This window comes from Bos grunniens, chromosome 21 (assembly GCF_055505025.1).
Source record: "Bos grunniens cultivar Pamir isolate PY7600 chromosome 21, Bosgru_T2T1.0, whole genome shotgun sequence".
In the NCBI taxonomy this organism is placed as follows: Eukaryota; Metazoa; Chordata; class Mammalia; order Artiodactyla; family Bovidae; genus Bos; species Bos grunniens.
This window is the reverse complement of record NC_141185.1, coordinates 5,470,867-5,493,539: the sequence shown is the minus strand read 5'-3', so window position 1 is coordinate 5,493,539 and position 22,673 is coordinate 5,470,867. Positions and strand designations below refer to the sequence as shown.

Here is a 22,673-nt window from a genome sequence, read left to right as displayed (position 1 = left end):
GACCATGTAGGAACTAGCAGGATGGGTCACACTGGGACTCTTTTTTTTGGATATTTTTCCTAGATAGCACAGAATAAGTCCATTTCAACTCAGAGGGGACTTACCCTAGGTCACATGGCGTTACCAGCAGAGCTAAATAGAATCCTGGTATCTGACTGTGGGCCAGGGCTCACCCCCTCTTCCCCCTGGCTCCAAGCTAAGGTGCTTTACATCAGGAACTTCACTTCATTCTTACAACTGCCCTGAAAGCCAGGACTGTTTTCCCACTGGGGCTCAGAGAGGTTCTGTCACTTGCCCAGGGTCACACAGCTACGTGGTAAGGAGTGATGAGGCAAAGGCTGCTCTGTTCTTCCTATTTGGTTTCTAGCTTAGGTTGCATTTAGGGCTCAGCCACAGAAGCACAGCATTTTTGAGCTGGAGGGGGCAGACTCTGGAGAAGTCCAGCTTGTCTGTGGTCAAAGCCCAGCAGGACGCAGAGGCGAGCTGGACTCTGTTGGGAGGCACAGACACGGTTCTCCCTGCTACACGGGGACAACAGTGGACACCCAAAATGTTCAACCCTCAAAGCAGCAGCCCATGAGAGACGTCTGCTGAGAGCATCCCACAGAAGACGCAGTCAAGTCCAGGCAGAGAATCTGGATACGGAAGAGTGGACAAGGCAGACCTACACCTTCAACTGCACGCTCAGCACCTCCTCCCCAGCCTCCCCGTCTTGCGGAAAGGCACCCCAAACGCCCAGCTGCTAGTACCAAAAATCTGGTATGCCTCACTTTCCTTCGTCTTCCACATCCGATCTGTCAGCAAGTCCTGTGAGTCCTATGTCTGAAATACACTGATTTGACTCATGGTGCTCACTCAGTCCTGTCCGATTCTTGGCAACCCCGTGGATGGTAGCCCACTAGGCTCCGCTGTCCATGGGATTTCCAGGCAAGATTACTGGAGTGGGTTGTCATTTCCTCCTCAGGGGGTCTTCCTGACTCAGGGATCGAACCTGCGTCTCCTGCATCTCCTACGCTGGCAAGCGGATTCCTTAGTACTGAGCCATCTAGGAAGCCCCAGTTTGATTGCTCTTCACCATTTCCACTCCAGCAGCGGGGCAGCTCATCTCCCCTCTGTGGACTACTGCAGTAGCCTATCATATTATATCAATATGCATGCCCCTCCATTCCCTGCTTCTGAAACTGGTTACCTTAGATTGGGACTTGAACCAACGTGCTGGAACTGGAACCCAGCCAAAACCCACAGTCTACCAACTGAGATCCCAGTCCTGCTTTCAGGAGCTAATGAATCTCAGGTTCTTGATGTTTCATCCTAGAAAGAATTCAGAAAGAGACAAAGGTGATAGGTAAGACGTGGATGTATTCAGAGAGAACACACTCCATAGACAGAGTGTGGGCCATCGCAGAGGGCTAGGGCTAGTGAAATGTGTTTGTTTTTATGGGCGGGTAATTTCGTAGGGTAATGAGTGGGAAGATTTTTCTAACTGTTTTGAGGAAGGGCTGGAAATTGCCAGGAATTGGGCACCACCCACTTTTTGGTCCTTTGATGGTGCCTTGGAACCGTCATGGCACCTCTGGGTGTGTCATTTAGCTTGCTGACTGTGGATTAAGGCCTGGTCGAAGTCGACTTGTCTACATCCCGGACCATTTGATTGTAAGTGGTTTCTGTTGTGTTCTTGGGCTATGTTATTCTTTCAAAAATTATGCCCTGCCCCCTTCCCCTGTTTCACTTCCATTTGAACTCCTCAACAATCTAGTCTCTACAGAGCAGTGGGAGTAATTTTTTAGAAATGATTATGTGAGATAATCATTTATATACAGAGTACATCATTGGAAATGCCAGGCTAGATGAAGCACAAGCTGGAATCAAGATTGCCAGGAGAAATATCAATAACCTCAGATATGCAGATGACACCACCTTTATGGCAGAAAGCTGGATTTAGAAAAGGCAGAGGAACTAGAGATCAAACTGCCAACATCCGTCAATCATAGAAAAAGCAAGAGAATTCCAGAAAAACATCTACTTCTGCTTTCTGACTATGCCAAGCCTTTGACTGTGTGGATCACAACAGACTGTGGAAAATTCTTCAAGAGATGGGAATACCAGACAATCTTACCTGACTTCTGAGAATCCTGTATACAGGTCAAGAAGCAACATTTAGAACTGGACATGGAACAACAGACTGGTTCCAAATTGGGAAAGGAGTGCTTCAAGGCTGTATACTGTCACCCTGCTTATTTAACTTATATGCAGAGTACATCATTGGAGAAGGCAACGGCACCGCACTCCAGTACTCTTGCCTGGAAAATCCCATGGACAGAGGAGCCTGGAGGGCTGTAGTCCATGGGGTTGCTAGGAGTCAGACACGACCCAGCGACTTCACTTTCCCTTTTCCCTTTCATGCATTGGAGAAGGAAATGGCAACCCACTCCAGTGTTCTTGCCTGGAGAATCCCAGGGACAGGGGAGCCTGGTGGGCTGCCGTCTCTGGGGTCGCACAGAGTCGGACACGACTGAAGTGACTTAGCAGCAGCAGCAGAGTACATCATGAGAAACGCTGAGCTGGATGAAGCATAAGCTGGACTCAAGATTGTCGGGAGAAATATCAATAACCTCAGATATGCAGATGACACCACCCTTATGGCAGAAAGCGAAGAGGAACTAAAGAGTCTCTTGATGAAGGTGAAAGAGGAGAGTGAAAAAGCTGGCTTAAAACTCAACATTCAAAAAATGAAGATCGTGGCATCTGGTCCCATCACTTCATGGCAAATAGATGGGGAAACAGTGGAAACAGTGTCAGACTTTATTTTTTGGGGCTCCAAAATCACTGCAGATGGTGATTGCAGCCATGAAATTAAAAGACACTTGCTCCTTGGAAGAAAAGCTATGACAGTGTATTAAAAAGCAGAGACGTTACTTTGCCAACAAAGCTATGGTTTTTCCAGTAGTCATGTACGGATGTGAGAGTTGGGACCGTAAAGAAGGCTGAGTGCTGAAGAATTGATGCTTTTGAACTGTGGTGTTGGAGAAGACTCTTGAGAGTCCCTTGGACTGCAAGGAGATCAAACCAGTCAATCCTAAAGGAAATCAATCCTGAATATTCATTGAAGGACTGATGCTAAAGCTGAAGCTCCAATACTTTGGCCACCTGATGCGAAGAGCTGACTCATTAGAAAAGACCCTGATGCTGGGAAAGATTCAACACAGGAGGAGAAGGGGACGACAGAGGATGAGATGGCTGGATGGCATCATCGACTCGATGGACATGAGTTTGAGCAAGCTCTGGGAGATGGTGACAGACAGGGAAGCCTGGCATAATGCAGTCCATGGAGTCACAGAATCGGACATGACTGAGCAACCGATAAACAACAAATGTGAGATAATATATGATTTAATACTCACTTCAAAATTGTCTGAGTAGCTGGAGGCTGAATGGATGTACCAATAAAAAATTATCCAAAGGACTTCCCTGGTGGTCCAGTGGGTTAAGACTCCGAGCTCTCACTGCTGAGGCCCAAGTTCAATCCCTGCTTGGGAACTAGGATCCCACAAGCCATTGTTCAGTCGCTCAGTTGTGTCCGACTCTTTGTGACCCCAGGGACTGCAGCATGCCAGGCTTCCCTGCCCTTTACCATCTCCCAGAGCTTGCTCAAACTCATGTCCTTTGAGTCGGTGATGCCATCCAAGCCATGCAGAACAATAAAAAAAAAAAGGAATGTACATGAGAAGGACTAAAAGATTGGTGGTTTTCAAACAGGAAGGAAGGAGGCAGGGCATAACTTTTGAGAGAATGATATAGCCCAAGGATACAGCATAAACCAATTATAATCAAATGGGTGCAAGATGACAGACAAGTCAACTTCACTAGACCTTAATCCTCAATCAGCAAGCTAAATGATACACCCAGAGGCACCATGACAGTTCCAAGGCACGATCAAAAGATCAAAAAGTGGGTGGTAGCCCAGTTCCTGGAAATCTCCACCCTTCCCCCAAATAGTTGGAATAATCCTCCCACTCATTAGCCTGTGAACTCACCCAGCCCATAAAAGCTAACCACACCAGATACTGAGACCGCCAGAGCTGCCCTCTGTGTTGGCCCACACTCTTGACTGTGGAGTGTGTTCCTCTCTAGATGAATCCACTTCTTACCTATCACTTTGTTTCTCATTGAATTCTTTCTGCAATGAGACATCAAGAACCTGGGCTTCATTAGGTCCTGAGACCAGGTACTGTGGGTTTTGGCTGGGTTTGAGTCCAAGTCATGTGGGTTAGATCCCAAACTGGGTTTTGGCTAGGTTCAAGTCCCAGTCTAAGGTAGAGAGCTTTAGTTTCTAATACGTGATACAACGTGCAATTCAGAGGACTATCTCCATTTGTATGGGGATTTGCTGTTAATGTGTAGCTTTTGATGAGTGTGCTTTATGAATACAACACCATACACATTTCATTTAAAAAAACATACTATATTTAGGTATCTATTAATAAAGTTGAAGAATTTACTCTGGCTTAGAGGGTAAAGCATCTGCCTGCAATGCAGGAGACCTGAGTTCGATCCCTGGGTCGGGGAGATCCCCTGGAGAAGGAAATGGCAACCGACTCCAATATTCTTGCCTGGAAAATCCCATGGACAGAGGAGCCTGGTTGGCTACAGTCCATGGGGCCCGCAAAGGGTCGGACACGACTGAGCGACTTCACTTTAACTTTACTTTCACTTTAATTAATAAAGTTTGGACTACAAGAAGATCATACCAGTCAATCCTAAAGGAAATCAACCCTAAATATTCATTGGAAGGACTGATGCTGAAGTTGAAGCTCCAATACTTTGGCCACCTGATGTGAAGGGCCGACTCACTGGAAAAGACACTGATGCTGGGCAAGACTGAAGGCAGGAGGAGGGGGCGGCGGAGGAGGAGATGATTGGATGGCATCACCCGCTCTATGGACATGAATTGAGCAAACGCTGAGAGATAGTGAAGGAGCCTGGGGTTCATGGGGTCACAAAGAGTTGGACATGATTTGGTGATTGAACAACTTCCCTGGAGTTTCAGTGGTTAGGACTCAGTGCTTTCACTGCCAAGAGCCTGGTTTGATCCATGGTTGGGGAACTAAGATCCCAAAAGCCCATGTGAATATTTATGATTTTTTGTTCAACTAAAAGAAAAGCACAGCTGATACAGGGCTTCCCATGACTCACATGCAGCACTCCCCTCCACCACCAGAAGGTCAGGCAGGCCCGAGCCCACTCAGACTGGCTGCTTGGCCCTCTCGGCCTCCTCTCCCCCGGGCCTCCCAGCCTCTGTCCCAGTTAACTCCTGTGCCTGGATCACAGGCTTTAAGGTGGTTTCAAAGCTCAAAACTGTGCAGGTTCCCAATGGAAGGGCTGCCTGGTGAAGTAGCTCCAGGAAGTCGCCTCCCTCCCCGTTGGCCCCACTTGGCTCTCCTGCAAATCCGGGAGAGCATCCCTCACCTGCATCTCGAGGCTGTTGTTCCGTTCCAGAAATAGCTCCTGTTTGTTTTACAACTTTGGGGCTGATACAGATTCCAGCCTCATTTAAGGTGAAGGAGGAGTTTGTTTGTCCCTGAGGTCGACCTAAAACCTGCCCTGAGGACAGAGCCACACCCCTGACTCAGGTCCTGCTAGAATTCCTCCAAGGGCTTGGGTGGCACGTGGGATCAGAGCCTCATAAAACCAACCAGCAACTAGGCTCAAGGGAGGGGCCTGGCCAGCTTCAACCACCCACCCAGTCATGTGCAGCATGTAACTGATCGGCCAAGTTTAAAGCAGTAAGTGACAAGCTGGTTAGTTAGTTCTACCCCCTCCCCGATGCTGAGGGCCTGTAGGGAATTAGGAAGATGTCCAGTTCCCATATTCAACACCTCTCCGTGCAAGGCCTGGGAAACTCGCCGTCTGCCAACAATGCAAGGAGGAAAGAGAAACAGCAGGCACCCAAGGCGGCACAGAACTGCACTCTGTGACCCTGGGGGAGGGGAGAGGAGTACTGGGGAGGCGAGGGCTGCCCCACGTGGACAGTTAGTGTCCCGGCCGCTTTGACAGTCCTGGCTTGTAAACAACAGATACTCGTTTCCCACAGTTCTGGAAGCCGGAAGTCTGAGATCAGGGTGCGGGCATAGTCGGGTTCTGAGAGCTGTCCTCCAAGCTGCAGACAGATGCCTGTTTCTTCTTGGTCCTCACAGGGCAGAAGGTGAAGAAGGGGCAGAGGGGCTCCCTGGGGCCCATTAGGACACTAATCCCATTTGGGAGGGCTCCACCCTCCTCACCTAATCACCGCCCGAAGTCTTAACACTGGCATGTTGTTGCTCAGTCCCTCAGTCACGTCTGAGTCTTTGCGACCCCGTGGACTGCAGCACGCCAGGCTTCCCTGTCCTTCACCATCTTTTAGAGCGTGCTCAAACTCGATGATGCCATCCAGCCAGCTTGTCCTCCGTCGTCCCCTTCTCCTCCTGCCCTCAGTTTTTCCCAGCACATTGGAGACTGGATTTCAGCACATGGGTTTTGGTCAGGGAAATCGTTATTCCTTAGCAGGTTCTCTGCAGTGGTTAGTTTACAAAATCACCTGATGGACTGAAAGCAATGGACCAGAAATCCACGACTGGGGGACCCACCAACAAGGGCCCAGACCAGGAAGGTGGGGAATTGGGAGGCCACCACCAGCACTGTTCAAGGGTGTGCATCGGGGAGGTGACCAGCAGGGAGGTGACCCAGCAGGGAGGTGACTCAGCAGGGAGGTGACCCAGGGATCAGGAAGCAGGGTGACTGCTGCCTCTAGCACCCAGGAACCAGAGACGAGGACCCAGACTCGCTGGTGTCTCTGTGATCTTGGTGCCAGAAAACCAAGTCCTGGAAGCCTTCCACTGAGTGGGGAGGGGTGGGAGGGTGGTGCTGGAGGGACACAGGGGAGGGAGTGCTTAATATGGGAAGCAGACTGGACATGATCTCCGTCCGGAACCCGTCTTTCCAACTCCCAAAGCAAAACGGCCCTCAGCATCATGGAGGGGGTAGAACGAACGAATGAATGAACAAGCCAGCTAACCACCTGACTGCACTGCCACCCCCTACTTTAAATTCAGCCTGTCATTCACACACTGCATATGCCTGCACACACCAAAGTTGACACTTTCGCCTTCCAAACTTGAGCATCAGTTATCACTCAGAAGCCCAGCTCCCAGGGAGTCTGGGAAGCAAGAAAGGAGGCTCCCAGTCCCTCCTCCCTTCTAGCACCGAGGCTGGAGGGAGAAGGAGAAAAGCTCCCCAAAGACCCACTGCTGCTGGTCTAGGGGCTGGGTGGGGAGGGAGAAGACCTGTTGATACCATGGGTGGGCAGTGGGGGCAGCAGGAGGTAGGGGCGAGGGGGCCAGAGTTCAGCTCCTGCAGAGCTCAGACCTTCTGGGTCCCCTTCCCAGGCCTGTATCTCCCGGGGCGGTGGGGAGCTTTCCTGTAGACCATTGATCCAGGGGAGAAAAATCAATTAAAGCCCATTGACTGAAGAAATAACTTGGGCTGGAATTTTTCTAGCGGGAAGAAAAGCTCCAAGCCATAACTCATCTACTGCTCTATTAATAACACACAAAGCCACAGCCGATAAATAGAACAAGTGTGAAGTGTATACATTATGCTGAGAAGTGGGGAAAGGAGTGAAGCAGGGGAGGGTGGGGGGACAACATACGGGGATAGGAAAAGGGAAGCCGGCAAACGAGGAGAGGAAAGCGGGGGAAGAAGCCAGGGAGACAGAGGCAGAGAGGAAGGGACCGAGGGTGAAGAGCTGGTGCGGAGAGCGGCGGGCGATGGGGCCGTCGGGCAGCGAGCGGCTGGACTGGGGAAGGGAGGGCTGGGTTCGTTCTCCCATAAGAACTGTATTTCCTTTGCAGTGAATTTAAGAGATACGCCAAGCTTCTGGAAGCAGGCTCCCACTCTGCCCGAGCGGCTGATGTAACCCATATCCGGCGGGAAGAGCCTCGAAGCGCTGGCTTCTCGCCCCGCTTCCTGGTGCCCCAGCTGTGTGCTGCCTCTTATCTTCCCACTTGCTCAGAGTTCAGTAGATAAGTTTGTTTCCAATTCTTTAGGCTCTCCCTTGCCTCGCCTAAGGTAACCGTCACTAATGTGTACTCCCTGTTCCTGTCTTCACGCTCACATAAGACAGATTGTCTCTGTTGATGTGGTGCGGGGGATGGGACGGAGAGCAGGAGGGAGGGAGGAAGGGGAGCATTACACAAATACAGCACAACCCCAAGCCTGCGGCTCCACTTAAGGTAAACAGATCAGAATGGAGGGGTTCCCTCCTGCTGGAATGCTGGCACTGGCCTTTGAGGGGAGGTTGAAGGGTCCAGGGTGCAGAGATGGAGCTTGGGGAGGGGCGGGGCACCTCTGACGTGACTGCAGAGCTTCTTGGAGTGGAGGCGTGGGGCTGAGGGGAGGCTTGTGTGTAGAGGAGGTCAGGGCCAGGGCTGACTTGGGTTGGCCTGATGATCAGAGCTCAAGGAGGATGGCCATTAACCAGGACGAGCGCGGAAAAAGCCCTTTCTACTGCCTGAACGCCTCAAGTGGCTGGATGAAATCAGTTCTAGGGTCTCTGGACTCAAATTCTTTTTTTTTATTTGTTTTGGTTGCTCCACAAAGCTTGCAGGATCTTAGATGCCTGAGGACCAGGGACTGAAGCCTGGAACTCTAATCAATAGCCACCAGGGAAGTCCTCTCTGGACTCAAATTCTGCAACTCCCACCAAGTGAGTGAATTCTAACGCCGCCTGAAATGAGAGGGTCCCTGGACATAGTCTGGTACCCGCTGGGCCTGTCCTCCCCTGACCCCCTGGTGCTTAACAGGGTGGGTGACTGCCATGTGGGAGCATTTGATCTAGTGACCTCAAACTGAAGGTGAAAGTCGCTCAGTTGTGTCTGACTGTTTGGGACTCCCCGCCGGACTATGCAGTCCATGAAGTTCTCCAGGCCAGAATAGTGGACTGGGTAGCCATTCCCTTCTCCAGGGGATCTTCCCAACCCAGGGATAGAACCCAGGTCTCTCACACTGTGGGCAGATTCTTTATCAGCTGAGCCACCAGGGAAGCCCAAGAATGTGAAGTGGGTAGCCTATCCCTTCTCCAGGGGTCCAGACCCAGGAAGTGAACTGGGTCTCCTGCGTTGCAGGCCGATTCTTCACCGCTGAACCACCAGCGAGGCCTAAGGCGTGCCCTGAGGGATGGTTCCGCTGGGGATGGAACCCAGGCCTCCTAGTGGCCCGACTCGCTGTTTGCTCGCCTTCTGTGTAGTTTGCTGGGAAAGTGATGACGCCACTGCACCTGGTGAACAGCCAGAGCAACACCCAGGGGTGTGGGGCCAGCAAGTGATTCCCAGGGACAGTCTCAGAGGTGGGGGGCTAGCATGCACTAGGGGAGCATTTTCAGGGGGTGAGACGTCAAAGAACTTACTCTTCAACTACGAGGGAAGGAGGCAGTAGGTGGAATGCTTGAAAACAGTTAACCACTTCACCATTCTTTTAAACGGGGAGAAAGCTTCCAGCCATCACTTTTCGTCTTGATAGGGAAAGGTTACGGCTGGTTAAAATATTCAAAAGATCTGATACCAAGTGAAAAATTCAAGCACCAATTCAAAATAGATGATTTGGCTCTCATAAGCTTTTCTTCATCTGCTATTAAAAAAAGAAAAACAAAACATGCTTATAAAATACGTGTTTAATTGAACACCCATGTTCACAGCAGCATTATTCACGACACCTAAAATGTGGAAGAAACTCAATTATCCACTGAGGGAATGAATGGATTAGTAAAATGTGATGTGTGTGTGTGTGTGTGTATATGTATACAATGGACCATTATTCAGCCCTAGAAAGGAAGGAAGTTCTGACATGCATCGTGACGTGGATGAGTACTGGGGACTCTGTGAAGTGAAATAAGCCAGACGTAAAAGGACAAATGCTGCATGATTCGCTGATACGAATGACGTTATCTGGACAGTCAAGTTCACGGAGACAGAAAGGTGTTGGGAGACACAAAGGGAAAGGTGGGTGTCGGGGGTGGGCTGTGGGGAGTCCGAGTCGGGGGTTACTGTTCAGCAGGAAGAGAGCTTCGGTTTGGCAAGATGAAAGGAGCCCGGGGGAAGGACAGCGGTGGTGGGATGCGTGGCTACCCAGACGTCCTCGGCACCAATGAGCCGCACACATGAAAACGGCGAAGACAGTAAATTCTGTGCCTTTTTACTACAAGAAAAAAAACTAAAAGTAAAAATGCATATGTGATAACTGCGCACAAAGTAAAAAAAAAACACACACGCAATAAAAACGGGCCGAAGTCCTCCTTCCCAGAAGCAAACGACAGTTTTGACGTGTTTACTTTGCACTTTTTCTAAAAGTTCGGGTTATAGTATGTACTTTTAAGTGCTACATTTTTGATTAATATATCATAGCATTTTTCATATTAAAAGCATCTACAAAATTTAAAAAATCCATACATACAAAACCTGTGCTTTAATAATATTTCGTGGGCCCCATACGGATGGATCTTGAAATCACTAAAAGAATAACACATATAGCAGGTTCTCATTACTTATCTATTTTGAACATAGTATCAATATATCGACAGTGTATACCTGTCAACCCCAATCTTCCAGTTCCTCCCATCTCCCGCTAGAGATGACACTTTAGACACCCAGAGAGTAATACCTCCTTTGATCCCATTCCCCGCCTCTTGCTCCCCAAGGGAATGACTTACAGTCTCACCCCTGCAAGGTCCTCGCACCCCAGGACCAGGGTTTATACAAGAAGTCCAGTGAGCGCTGTGGGTTCACGGCTCCACAGGGCCGCCTGACCACTGACTCTGCAATCCCCTTAGCTTTTTCTTCACAGTCATGAAATGAAGACACAGTCCCAGCCATCACACCAGTTTTTGGGCAGGAAGGAAGAAGAGGGGCTGTCTCTTGGGGCTTTGCCTTTCTATTAGGGAAGAGGAGCCTCTCTAATGACACACATTTCCTCCGACATTTCATCGGCCAGACCTGGGACACATTCTCCCTCTCCGCAATGCTTCAGACCCATCACTGGCTACAGGAAGTAAGACTGTTTAGCCGATCATAACTTAACCCTGGAGCTAAGGTCGTTCCACCCCCTTATCCCAAAAGATCAGATTTCTACCTGTTAACTGAAGGAAGATACTGGGGCTCTGAAAGGGCAGGGCACGGGGTCTGGGAGGAGGGTGGTTGCCAGCCGACACCAGAGTGGATGCCAGGGAAACCCAATGTCTTCTGCTAAACAAATGCACACATGTATGTTCGTGTGACATACAGCCACGTGTTCAAGTACTCCTCGAGGCTATTTCTGGAAGGGATTTCTGATGTGCAACCCCAGTTTGTGTAAAGGCTACGTGAGTCGGCTGCCAGCATCGAGCTGGCGCAGTAACGTGATGGATAACAGTCCAGACGCCTCCCACCTCCACAGGCTCCTATGATAGACACAGCCGGTCAGGTGAAGACTGAACTACTACTTTTGATCTGTAATAGGTAAGTGACTACATTTGGATCCTAAAAAACACACAGTTTGAACAGGGGATGGGGAAAGCCGACTTAAGAGATGCACACACGTGCGAGCAAGCAGGGGCTGGCTTGCAGCTCTGAACACGGACAGGGAGGAGTCCTGGGAACCCTTAACCCCATGAAGTCACAGCGGAACGTGGCTGCGCCCACTCTGGGTGGAGCCCGAAGTGGTTGGGCTTGTGTCTCCCATCCAGTAGCCTCTGCATCTAGAATTCAGTGGTTTGGAGGGGGGAAAAAAAGGATGAGCAGCATCACATCCAAGGGAAGCTACTACTTAATGGCTGAAGAGATGTGTGTGAGCAGATCTATAAAACACCTCTGTCTGCCTGTAATGCATGCAGCATTGTTACTTGCTGACCACTGAGTTAATACATGAATCAATAAGGCATTTACTTCGACAGGAAATGGTCTATGTGGATTCTTGGCTGTGGCAGTCGCACCAGGGCTTTGCTTGTGGTAGTAACGTTTGCTTTGAGAGGGCTGGAGGAAAGATTGTATGAGCTTCCACCCGGCAGGTCAAAATAAGGCTATTTTTCCAAAGCACAGTCTCCTTAAAGGGTTTCATGTTTGAATATGCTTTTGAGAAATAACTAGAAATATACACTTTTGGGTATTGGGTTGGCGAAAAAGTTTGTTCCGGTTTTCCGTAAGATGTTACAGAAAAACCTGAACAATTGTTTTTGCTGAATCAACAGTTTGGGACAAGCTATATATAGTCTTTACTTTTTTCACATGATAAACTAATGATTTTTCACTGTTTGAACTTCCAAAAACATCTAATTTCCAGACACTGTTTTTACTTGCTTCCATGTATGGAAATTCATAGTACTCAAAAAATCTCAAGGACAAGTAAGCTAACAAAGGTCTGTACAGTAAGAGCTATGGTTTTTCCAGTAGTCATGTATGGATGTGAGAGCTGGACCGTAAAGAAGGCTCAGAGCCGAAAAACTGATGCTTTCAAACTGTGGTGCTGGAGAAGATTCTTGAGAGTCCCTTGGACTGCAAGGAGATCAAACCAGTCAATCCTAAAGGAAATTAAGCCAGAATATTCATTGGAAGGACTGATGGTGAAGTTCCAATACTTTGGCCACGTGATGCAAAGAGCCGAGTCACTGGAAAGGACCCTGATGCTGGGAGAGATTGAAGGCAAGAGAAGCAGGGGGAACAGAGGATAAATGGTTGGGTGGCATTATTGACTCATTAGACATGAATTTGAGCAAACTCCAGGAGATAGTGAAGGGCAGGGAAGCCTGGCATGCTGCAGTCCATGGGGTGGCAAAGAGTCAGACACAACTGAGTGACTGAACAACAACGAAATAAGCTAAATTCAGAGCTCCCTGAGAGTTTGATTATGCTAAGACTCTGCCAACTGCTTAGCCTGTGAAGCAGCATTTTCCTGTCCCCCCCATCTCCCATCCGAGTAAACCACTGTTTATTTAACACTTAGGATGTTCCAGACTCTGAGCACTCAGATGCATGAAAAGCCACAAAAAAGCAGAAGAAACATCCTTGCCTTCCAGAAGCTTCCAACTCAGGAACTGTCTGCTGCTGCTGCTAAGTTGCTTCAGCCGTGTCTGACTCTGTGTGACCCCGAAAGACAGCAGCCCACCAGGCTCCCCCGTCCCTGGGATTCTCCAGGCAAGAACACTGGAGAGGGTTGCCATTTCCTTTTCCAATGCATGAAAGTGAAAAGTGAAAGTGAAGTCGCTCAGTCGTGTCCAACTCTTCCCGACCCCATGGACTGCAGCCTACCAGGCTCCTCCATCCATGGGATTTTCCAGGCAGGAGTACTGGAGTGGGTGCCATCGCCTTCTCCCAGGAACTGCCCACAAGGAATTAAAGTGAAAGCCAGCTAACTGGACAGCGCAGGTTGGGACTTCTGCGTGCTCTGGGGAAACAGAAGACCAGGGAGGGGTTCTTTGCAACTGGAGGGCCTGGGAGGCCTTGAGGCAAGATTGGAAGGGAGCAGAGAGGTTGGGAGATGTGAGGAAGGCACTCCTCAATGAACTGAGCGTGAACAAAGGTGTAGAAAATGAAGGGGTGTTTTCATCAACAGACACGTCTGTGAGGCGGTGTGGGGGAGGGGCTCGGGACGGAGAAGGGAGAGAGAAAAGCAGTCATAGGTGAGGGGATTTAGTTAGTGCCTATTACATGCCCGGGGGCTTCCCTGGTGGCTTAGATGGTAAAGAAGCTGCCTGCACCTCAAGAGAGCCGGGTTCAATCCCTGGGTTGGGAAGATCCCCTGGAGAAGGAAATGGCAGCCCACTCCAGGATTCTTGCCTGGAGAATCTATCTCATGGACAGAGGAGCCTGGCGGGCTGCAGTTCATAGGGTCGCAAAGAGTCCGACATGACTAAGCGACTAACACACACCCACACACACAAACACACGCCAGGAGCACTGTATGTACTATTTCAAACATTCCAACAATCCTGAATAGTAATATTCTGATCTTACAGATCAAGAAACTGGCCCAGAGGGAGTTTCCTCATCGCCTAGTGGTTGGATTCTGGGCTTTCAATGCCAGGGCCAAAACCTGCTGGGGAAACTGAGCAACGTGGCCCCCCTCTCCCCCAGCCCCCACCCCCCAAAAAAAGAAATTTAAAAACAAGGAAAAAAAGAAATGTAACAGAGGGAAAAAGAAGAGGACTGAAAAGTGGGGTATTATTCCACGATGAGGCTGCCAGACAAAATACAGGACACCTAGTTAAATTTGAATTTCGGATAAACAGGAAGACTTAAAAGAAACTGACCCAGAGAAGTGAAAACACTCACCCGAGATCACTGAACCGATAAGTAGTGGAACCGCTATTAAAATCTGGGTCTGTCTCATGGAAACTTCTTTTTTTTTTTTCCCCTATTATGCCACATTTCCCTTTTAGCCCAGCTAAGGAGCTGGGACTTTTTAGAAAACTTTATTTCGTCCTGGAGTTTGGCTGATTGACAGTGTGGTGGCAGTTTCCAGGTGTACAGCAAGGTGATTCAGTTGTACATGGCATGCAACCACTCTGCGTTCCACAGGCGGTGGGGGTGGAGGACGAAACCAGGAGGGGCAGCGCCGGGCGTTTCTGCTCCGATGGGGCCGACCACGCGTCCTGCATCGGGCTGGCCCTGGTCCACTCCGAGGCTGGAGGCAGAAGAGAAACTGCCCCTGCCCTCAAAGGTGCAGCTTGGTGGACAAGCAGGAAGGTTAACAGGTCACTTTCACGGTGAAGACGATGATGGCAATTTGGGTGGAATGCTACTGAAATGCCCTTCCAGGGAAGGCTTCTTTGAGATGCCACCTGAGCTGCTTTGGAAGAGGAGGAATGTCAAAGGCGGTGAGAAAGGGTCTCCCGGGCAGAGAATGGCCAGCCTGAAAACAAAGGTCTGAACCACTGGAGCTGGGGGAGGCAGGAGGGGTGGAAAACAAGGCTGCGCGTTTGAAACGCCTAGTGGAGGAGCGGCTCCAAACTTTGAGTTTCGACTGGAATGATGTGGTTCCACCTGCAGGTTAGGAAGCCTCCGGAGAGCCTTGGGAAAGGAGGGCTGGAGCAGGTCACGCAGCTGGTTGGCAAAGGTTTTGGTGAGACGGTGGGACGGGGCCTGCAGCACAGCAGGGATGGCGGGGAAAGAGAAAAGCTGGTGTGAGAAAGATTTAGGAGAACCTGATGGCTGACGGTGGGGGTTACGGAGCCAAGGGAGTCGAAGATGGTTTCCAGGTTTCCGTCCCGGGCAAGTGGGTATGACGGGTGAGCGGGCAGGTGCAGGGACGGACCCCGCGGGACCCCCGAGGACAGACAGTGCATGTGGATCTAGAGCTCTGGGGAGAGCCACAGGCAGCTGAGAATCGTCAGCCGCCCGCGGCTGTCGAGGCCACGAGGACAGGTGGCTCAGGGGGACACGGGGCAGCAGGCAGGAGGAGGGGAAGCCAGAGGCCAGAAGGCGGACCAGGTGGATGAATGGGATGGCAGAGCCGAGGAGGGGGTCTGGGAACCTCATGAGCACGAGGATGAGAAGTGAGGTCAGAAAGGCCTCACCTGTGCGGGCTCCACCACACGTGATGATGTGGTACCTGCGGCTCAACAGATGGAGCGGAGACGGTCAGCGCAGACCTGCTCTCAGGGCTTGGCTGGGACTGCAAGGAGGTAGGCAGTGACTCCTGGGGGACACGGGGTCAAGAGAGAGCCCTGTTTCTAAAGACAGGGAGAGACGTCGCCAAGGGAAGAGAGCCCAGGGCACAGGGCAGGTCCCCGGGATGGGAGGAGGGGGAGCGCAGGTGGAGACGGGAACGCGGGCTCAGCCAGGAGCAGCCATGAGGGGACCCTGGGTGTCTGAGCGAACGAACTTGGATCCCTCCAACTGCCTTGAAGCAGGGGACTCTGGCACTGGGCCACTGTGGGGAGGTGAGGGAACGGAGAGCACACAGGCAGATTTCTTATGAGCTTTGAGAAAAGTCATTTCGAGAATCCGCTGAGCAAAATGGTGGCGCGGGTGCCAGAGTGAGGACCAGGGAAAAGAAATGTCAAGCAGCATCGAATGCTCAGGCGACGCCGGGGACCGCAAGTCATGGCAGAAATCTACACTCGTGAGTGGCGTTGCCCCCGGAAGATCCCAGCAGAAGTACAGGGTCGGAAGTGAATGGACCCACCAGGGACGTTTCACGTGCCGTAAGTAGTAAGGGAACCTGGAAAAAAAAGTGAAAGTGAAAATCGCTCAGTGGTGTCTGACTCTTTGTGACCCTATGGACTGTAGCCCACCAGGCTCCTCAGTCCATGGAGAGTACTGGAGTGGGTTGCCATTTCCTTCTCCAGGGGATCCTCCTGACCCAGGGATCGAACCCAGGTCTCCCGCTGTGCAGGCCAACGTTTTACCGTCTGAGCCAACAGGGAAGCCAAAGGAACCGGAGGATGCTGGTAACTGCTCATGGGGTTCTGGGCTGGGATGGAAAAGAGGGATTAGCAAACAGAAGGTCTGAGGCTGAAACGAAGGGGTAACAGGGAAGAGGGGGCGAGAGTTGGAGACGAGAGGATGTTGGGAGTTTGAGATGCCAAGGGTGGCCCTGCTCCCAGGGATGACGCGGACCAGGATGTGGTGGCTGAAGAGGTGGGAGGGAAGGTGACTGGGGTTTCGGAGGCCAAGATATAAAGAGGCTGCCGTGCCTGAGACGATGCAAGGGTGGAGTGGCCTGGGTTCGAGAGAGAGAGGAGTTTAAGTGCCGAGTCTTCAGTGAGCATGGGGCAGGGTGAGCAGATGAGAGAGATGGACGTCATGGGGCGATGGCTTCAGCCTCAGAGCCAGCGCTGCCTTGGGTAGGACTTGGTCAGACGGTCACTACGGAAAGAGGCAGGCAATCCTCAACTGCATTCTTGCCACAAGTGGGCCTCCGTTTACTCACAACAGTGCAAGGACACACCCAGACCATTCCTCAGCGGGTAAGAGGAAGGGACGGCGGGTAAGAGGAAGGGACGGTTTAGAATATGCTCGTCCTTGCTCTGCCTGCCACCCCTTAAAGCTGTCTGTGAGTGCTAAGGAAGTTCGCTGGGAACTCTGTCCTGGGACGTGGAGGCAGGAGGCCTCCCAGGACTGCCATTTCCGAGTGCCAGCTGCTGACCCCACCACAGGCTTGCTCGAACTCATGTCCACTGAGTCGGTAATACCATCCAACCATCCCATGCTCTGTCATCACCTTCTCCTCCCGCCTTCAATCTTTCCCGGCATCAGGGTCTTTTCCAGTGAAGCGGTTCTTCCCATCGGGCGGCCAAAGTATTGGAGCTTCACTTTCTGAATATTCAGGGTTGACGCTGAATATTGGGCTGGTTTTAGGGCTCATCCTTAGGCCCTTACGTGTGCTTACATGCACACATAAGAATTCATTTGCTAGCCAGACTTTTCTTAAAGACATCTGCCATTATCAGTGGTTAAGTTTTGAGTCTCCCTGGAGGGATTACTGTCCATTAAAAGTAGGATAAAGCAACTCCTTTTGTGTTTTCTGTCAACCAGAACTCAGGTTTTCAACACAGGAGCTCCTTTTGGAAGTGTGTCTACGTTGGAGCCCAGCTGCTCGTGTCTTACCGTCACTTTTCCTCTTGTGACACAGAGATGCTTTGGCTGGGAAGGGTAAACCGAGGCGGGCTTGGTGGCTGTGTGGTCATGGTGGGGTCAGGAGAAGGGGGCGACAGAGGATAAGACGGCTGGATGGCATCACAGACTCAATGGACATGAGTTTAAGCAAAGATAGTGATGCACAGGGGAGCCTGGAGTGCTGCAGCCCATGGGGTCGCAAAGCGACTGAGCGACTGAACGATAACCAAAACCAGCCCAGAAGCGGAGAGATGAGCGGAAGAGGCGTGTTCACTTAGAACGAGTGGGTAGGAAGGACGTGTAACAGTCCTGGGGGCGTCAACACTTCACGCAGTTCACCTATCACCACATCTGATTCCTGTTTGTCTGAAGACTGGCATTGCTAAGCCTGATTTACAGCCAAGGAAATGAAGAGTTAAAAGGCCACAAGGCCTCTCGGAGGTGTCCTGCATGACAACGGGCACGGTCAGGCCCTCGCCTCTTGGGATGACTCTAGCCAGCCTCAGTACCTTTGTAGCTGGTGCACCTTCCAAGGCCTGGAACTCCAAACCCATTTCTGCTATTAAGTTCAAGTGGAAACTCTGAATAAGGAACGGCTCATGAAAAATGGTAAAAAGAAAAAAAAAAGTAGGACATGATGTCAGTAGCGAAGTACTAAGAAAAACCTCAGGCATCTCAATAGCAGTTTCGGGGGATTCATTTGGTAATTGGATGAATTTCCAAGGCAAAATTATAGCTCTCTTACACTGAGTGCTGTGAGTGCAAGCTAAGTCGCTTCACTTGGGTCTGACTCTTTGCGACCCCATGGACTGTAGCCCACCAGGCTTCTCTGTCCACGGGATTCTCCAGGCAAGAATACTGGGGTGGGTTGCCATGACCTCCTCCAGGGGATCTTCCAGACCCAGGGATCCAACCGGCTTCTCTTATGTCTCCTGCACTGGCAGGCAGGTTCTTTACCACTAGCGCCACCTGGGAAGCCCCAAGTACTCCTTATGCCTTTATCACAAATATTTACAAATTTATCATCCAATTTATCTACTTCCTTTTCACTTAGAAATTAACTTTTTTTTTTTTAAAGGCTAGTTTGAAGCCAAATGCTGTCTTGGGCACTGGGTGGTTAACTCTCAAGACCCAGGTGAAATATCCCCTCCCCAGGAAGGCCATTATCTGACCAGCTTGGGCTAGGGTCCTCTCATCCCCCGACTTTCCACTTGGTGCCAGGACGGCCAATGGACGTGAGACCAGTACTTTGAGCTCTCTAGTCATGGCCTGCCTTCCGTCTGGGCACATCGTCTCGTCTTCTGGCCTCATAGAGCAGGTGCTTGACAAACGGGGATGAACAGCTGGGCTCATCTCATCTGCTACGTCAACGCCTTTTAGCGAAGGGAGAGAGTCCTGCTCAGACGCGGCGGCTCAGCCCACTCTCAACAAGCTCCTCCTGTTCCAGCACTGACGGGCCTCTCACACAGATGCAGGAGGGGGCTGGCTTCTTGTATTTCTACCCTGCAGTAAGCGTGCTGTGCAACAAGTGTGCCTACAGAGCTACCGCAGACTCAGACAGAACTTTCCTTCCATTCAAGCGCACGTGCCGCATTCATTTGGATGGGCAGATGGCAGAGCAACTGCAGCACAAAGTCGATTTAACTTCGACTTTGGAGGGACATACAGTGTGCCAAGTAGAGAAAAAAACGAGGCCAATTTATCACTAGAGATCTCAACCTTCCTTAGATTCACGGGCAATAACCAGATTTGTTTCCTGGACTAAACCACTTAGCCTCAGAAAAAGTCTAAGGAAGTGAAGTCCCTCAGTCGTGTCCGACTCTGCACCCCCATGGACTGTAGCCCACCAGGTTCCTCTATCCATGGGATTCTCCAGGAAAGAATACTAGAGTGGGTTGCCATTTCCTTCTCCAGGGGATCTTCCCAACCCAGGGATTGAACCTGGGTCTTCTGCATTGCAGGCGGACGCTTTAACCTCTTAGCCACCAGGAGAGCCCCAGAAAAAGTCTAAGACCTTCCAAAACTCAAGAACATAAAATGTTGCATCAATGGTGTCAGCTTTATGTGAAGTCACTCAGTCGTGTCCGACTCTTTGCGACCCCATAGACTGTAGCCTACCAGGGTCCTCCATCCATGGGATTTTCCAGGCAAGAGTACTGGAGTGGGCTGCCACTTCCTTCTCCAGAGGATCTCCGAACCTGGGTCTCCGGCATTGTAGGCAGACGCTTTACCGTCTGAGCCACCAGGGAAGCCTTTATAGGTGTGTGTCAGCTTTACAGATGTGTGCAATTAGGATCTATCACCACAGTTTAAGCTCCAAGTCTAATACATGCACTGATTTTGGGGGTAGGGAGGAGGGTCCCTTGAACAGGCCCAGTTTCAAAGATTCCACAATCAAGAACACACTATAGGTTTGATGATTAAGAAAAACACGTATGCTACCTACGTTGTTGCTTTACTCCCTAAGTCGTGTCTGACTCTGCAACCCCATGGACTGTAGCCCACCAGGCTCCTCTGTCCATGGGATTTCCCAGGTATGAATACTGGAGTGGGTTGCCATTTCCTTCTCCAGGGTGGGGATCTTCCCAAACCCAGGGATCAAACCTGTGTCTCTTGTATTGGCAGGCGGATTCTTTACCACTGAGCCACCAGGGAAGCCCATACACACTGACAGTTTTTATTTAATTTGTACTGATTCAAACGAGGGGTGACCTACCACAGGCAAGGGACCAGAGCAGCTCATGGTACCATCTAAGACCCTGCACACACCTTAATCTTGTCAGCAATCCACCCTTTTGCAACTTTCCAGAAGGAATAAAGACCGTTACTGTCCCATACCTCTGCCTGACTATACCACCTCTCCCTACTCACCAGAAAGGGGGGCACAGTTCTTGAGGTACTAGCCTACTGTGGCCCCCCTTTGTGTGGCAAAGTAATAAAGCCACTCTTTTGTTCTCCTCCAAAAACATAAAACCCCAAAACAAACAAGCTAGGACTAACTAGGTGCTTAAATACAAACTTTCACCCTGATTTTTTTCTAAATATTTCATTGGCAACTTAGTTTGGCTCTGAAACAGGGTTCGACCCCCAAATTTACAAAGGCTCTGCGGCCTAACAAAAGGTAAACACTTAGCTCTAGCTGCAGCCCTATCACACACCTTGCAATGCGACCTTCAACAGCGCCTCTCTCAGCTGGCTTCCTTAGTGGCCAAAGGGACTGGGCCAGTGCTCAGAGCTAGTGTTCTCCACACTGTAACCTGAATATTCACTGAAGGACTGATGCTGAAGCTGAAGCTTCAATACTCTGGTCACCTGATGTGAAGAGCCAGTTCACTGGAAAAGACCCTGATGTTGGGAAAGACTGATGGCAGGAGGAGAAGGGGACGACAGAGGATGAGATGGTTGGACGGCATCACCGACTCAGTGGACATGAGTTTGAGCAAATTCCAGGAGATAAAGGAGGACAGGGGAGTTTGGCATGCTGCAGTTTATGGGGTCCTAAGAGTAGGACAACTTAACAACAATACTGTTACCGATGCAGAAAACCAACTCCAAAAGAACTAACATCAGACATAACCAAAGAGCAATTTCATAGGGCAGCCAAACTAGTTTGCGGTAAGGGAAGTTAACTTAGCATGAGTTCACTGCCTGCACTGCTGCCGATCTTTTAGAAATAGAAATTAGAATCAGTTTTGTTAGGCTCCTTATAATTAATAAATGAGAAGGTACTCTGAGAAAAGAAGGAAGAGAGATATTGCTGTCTTTCAATTCGTATCCTTTATTCTTCCACCCACTCCCACCCTCTACCCTCGCCACACGTGTCCCTCCCTAACCCCCGTGGTCTTATGGCCCCACTGCAGACCCAGTGGAGGTTGTGGGAAGGGAGCCATGAGGCGTGGGGGAGCGCGGTGACATCCACAGGGCCGTGTGCCACAGTCCACACGTTTTGTGCGGGGCCGTCCCGCCAAGGGACACGCTCCGGGCAGGCTGCCTGTCGCCCCGTCTCCTTAGCCCTAGTGAGCTCGGACTCGCTTCACACGCCTCTCCTGAGTCTCCCAGTCTTCTGCCTTCTTCTGTAGTCGCGGACATTCGTTTTCACCGTGGACAGGAAGTTTCACTGGAGTTCTTAAGACACATAAAGTAGTTGAGCATTTTCACACCCAAGTCCTGTCACGGTGGCTTTGTCTTCTGATGAACCAAAACCCAATCATTCCACGCACAAGGCATTAAGCTGTCGACGGACCCAGCCACGCTGTCTGTCCTCACGATCCGAAGAATAGAAGCAGGCAAACATGGCTGTAAGATACCCGGTTTAATTAAGGGGCACTAGCTAGTTTTCTTGCTGCCAAAAGAACAGGACTCTGGCTCAGACGGTAAAGAATCTGCCTGCAATGCGGGAGACCTGGGTTCGAGCCCTAGGTCAGGAAGATTCCCTGGAGAAGGGCATGGCAACCCACTCCAGTATTCTTGCCTGGAGAATCCCCATGGACAGAAGGGGCCTGGTGGTCTCCAGTTCATAGGGTCGCAAAGAGCTGGACATGACTGAGCAACTAAGCACAAAGAAGTTCAGAGAGAAGGTTTACTGGTTCAGTTTACTCTGCCCAAACAGAACAAAATAAAAGCAATAAAATTAGCCCTACCTTTAGAGTCCTGTGGCTCTGGAACTGCACTTTAACCTGTCCTTTTAAATGGATTTTTCACCTTTACAGCCAATGGAAACAAGCAAGAGCAAATACAGCACCTTGTCTCTGGATGCCTAGTCATAAGCTAAAGAGCAGAAAACAAGAGTTTCCCATCAAAGAAAACTTAAGGCTTAATCCAACAGGTCACCTACTCTAGGGCAATTTTTAAGTTTTCATGCAGCAGGGGAACAGCTGGGCCCTCTCGGTGTTGTCTCCCACCTATCACCATTCCTGATAGTTAAACCCTTCCAGCCTCCTCCACTTGACTGTGAACTCTGCAGACCCATGACTCAGAAGCTAAGTGACCTAACTAGGTACTTCCCCCATTTCTGGTATCTATGGGGAAGTATCAACTACTTGCAAAGACACCCTC

The 22,673-nt window shown here is 50.4% G+C and overlaps 1 long non-coding RNA gene across 1 annotated transcript; it reads right to left on the bottom strand.

The window, feature by feature from the left end:
* Nucleotides 1–14,425: 14,425 nt before the first annotated feature.
* On the bottom strand, nt 14,426–16,033 carry LOC147349006 (uncharacterized). Its single transcript, XR_015149424.1, has 2 exons — nt 15,575–16,033; nt 14,426–15,140 (listed from the first exon to the last, which is right to left on the bottom strand). It is a non-coding gene; the product is annotated as an uncharacterized LOC147349006 (long non-coding RNA).
* Between the last annotated feature and the right edge of the window lie 6,640 nt (nt 16,034–22,673).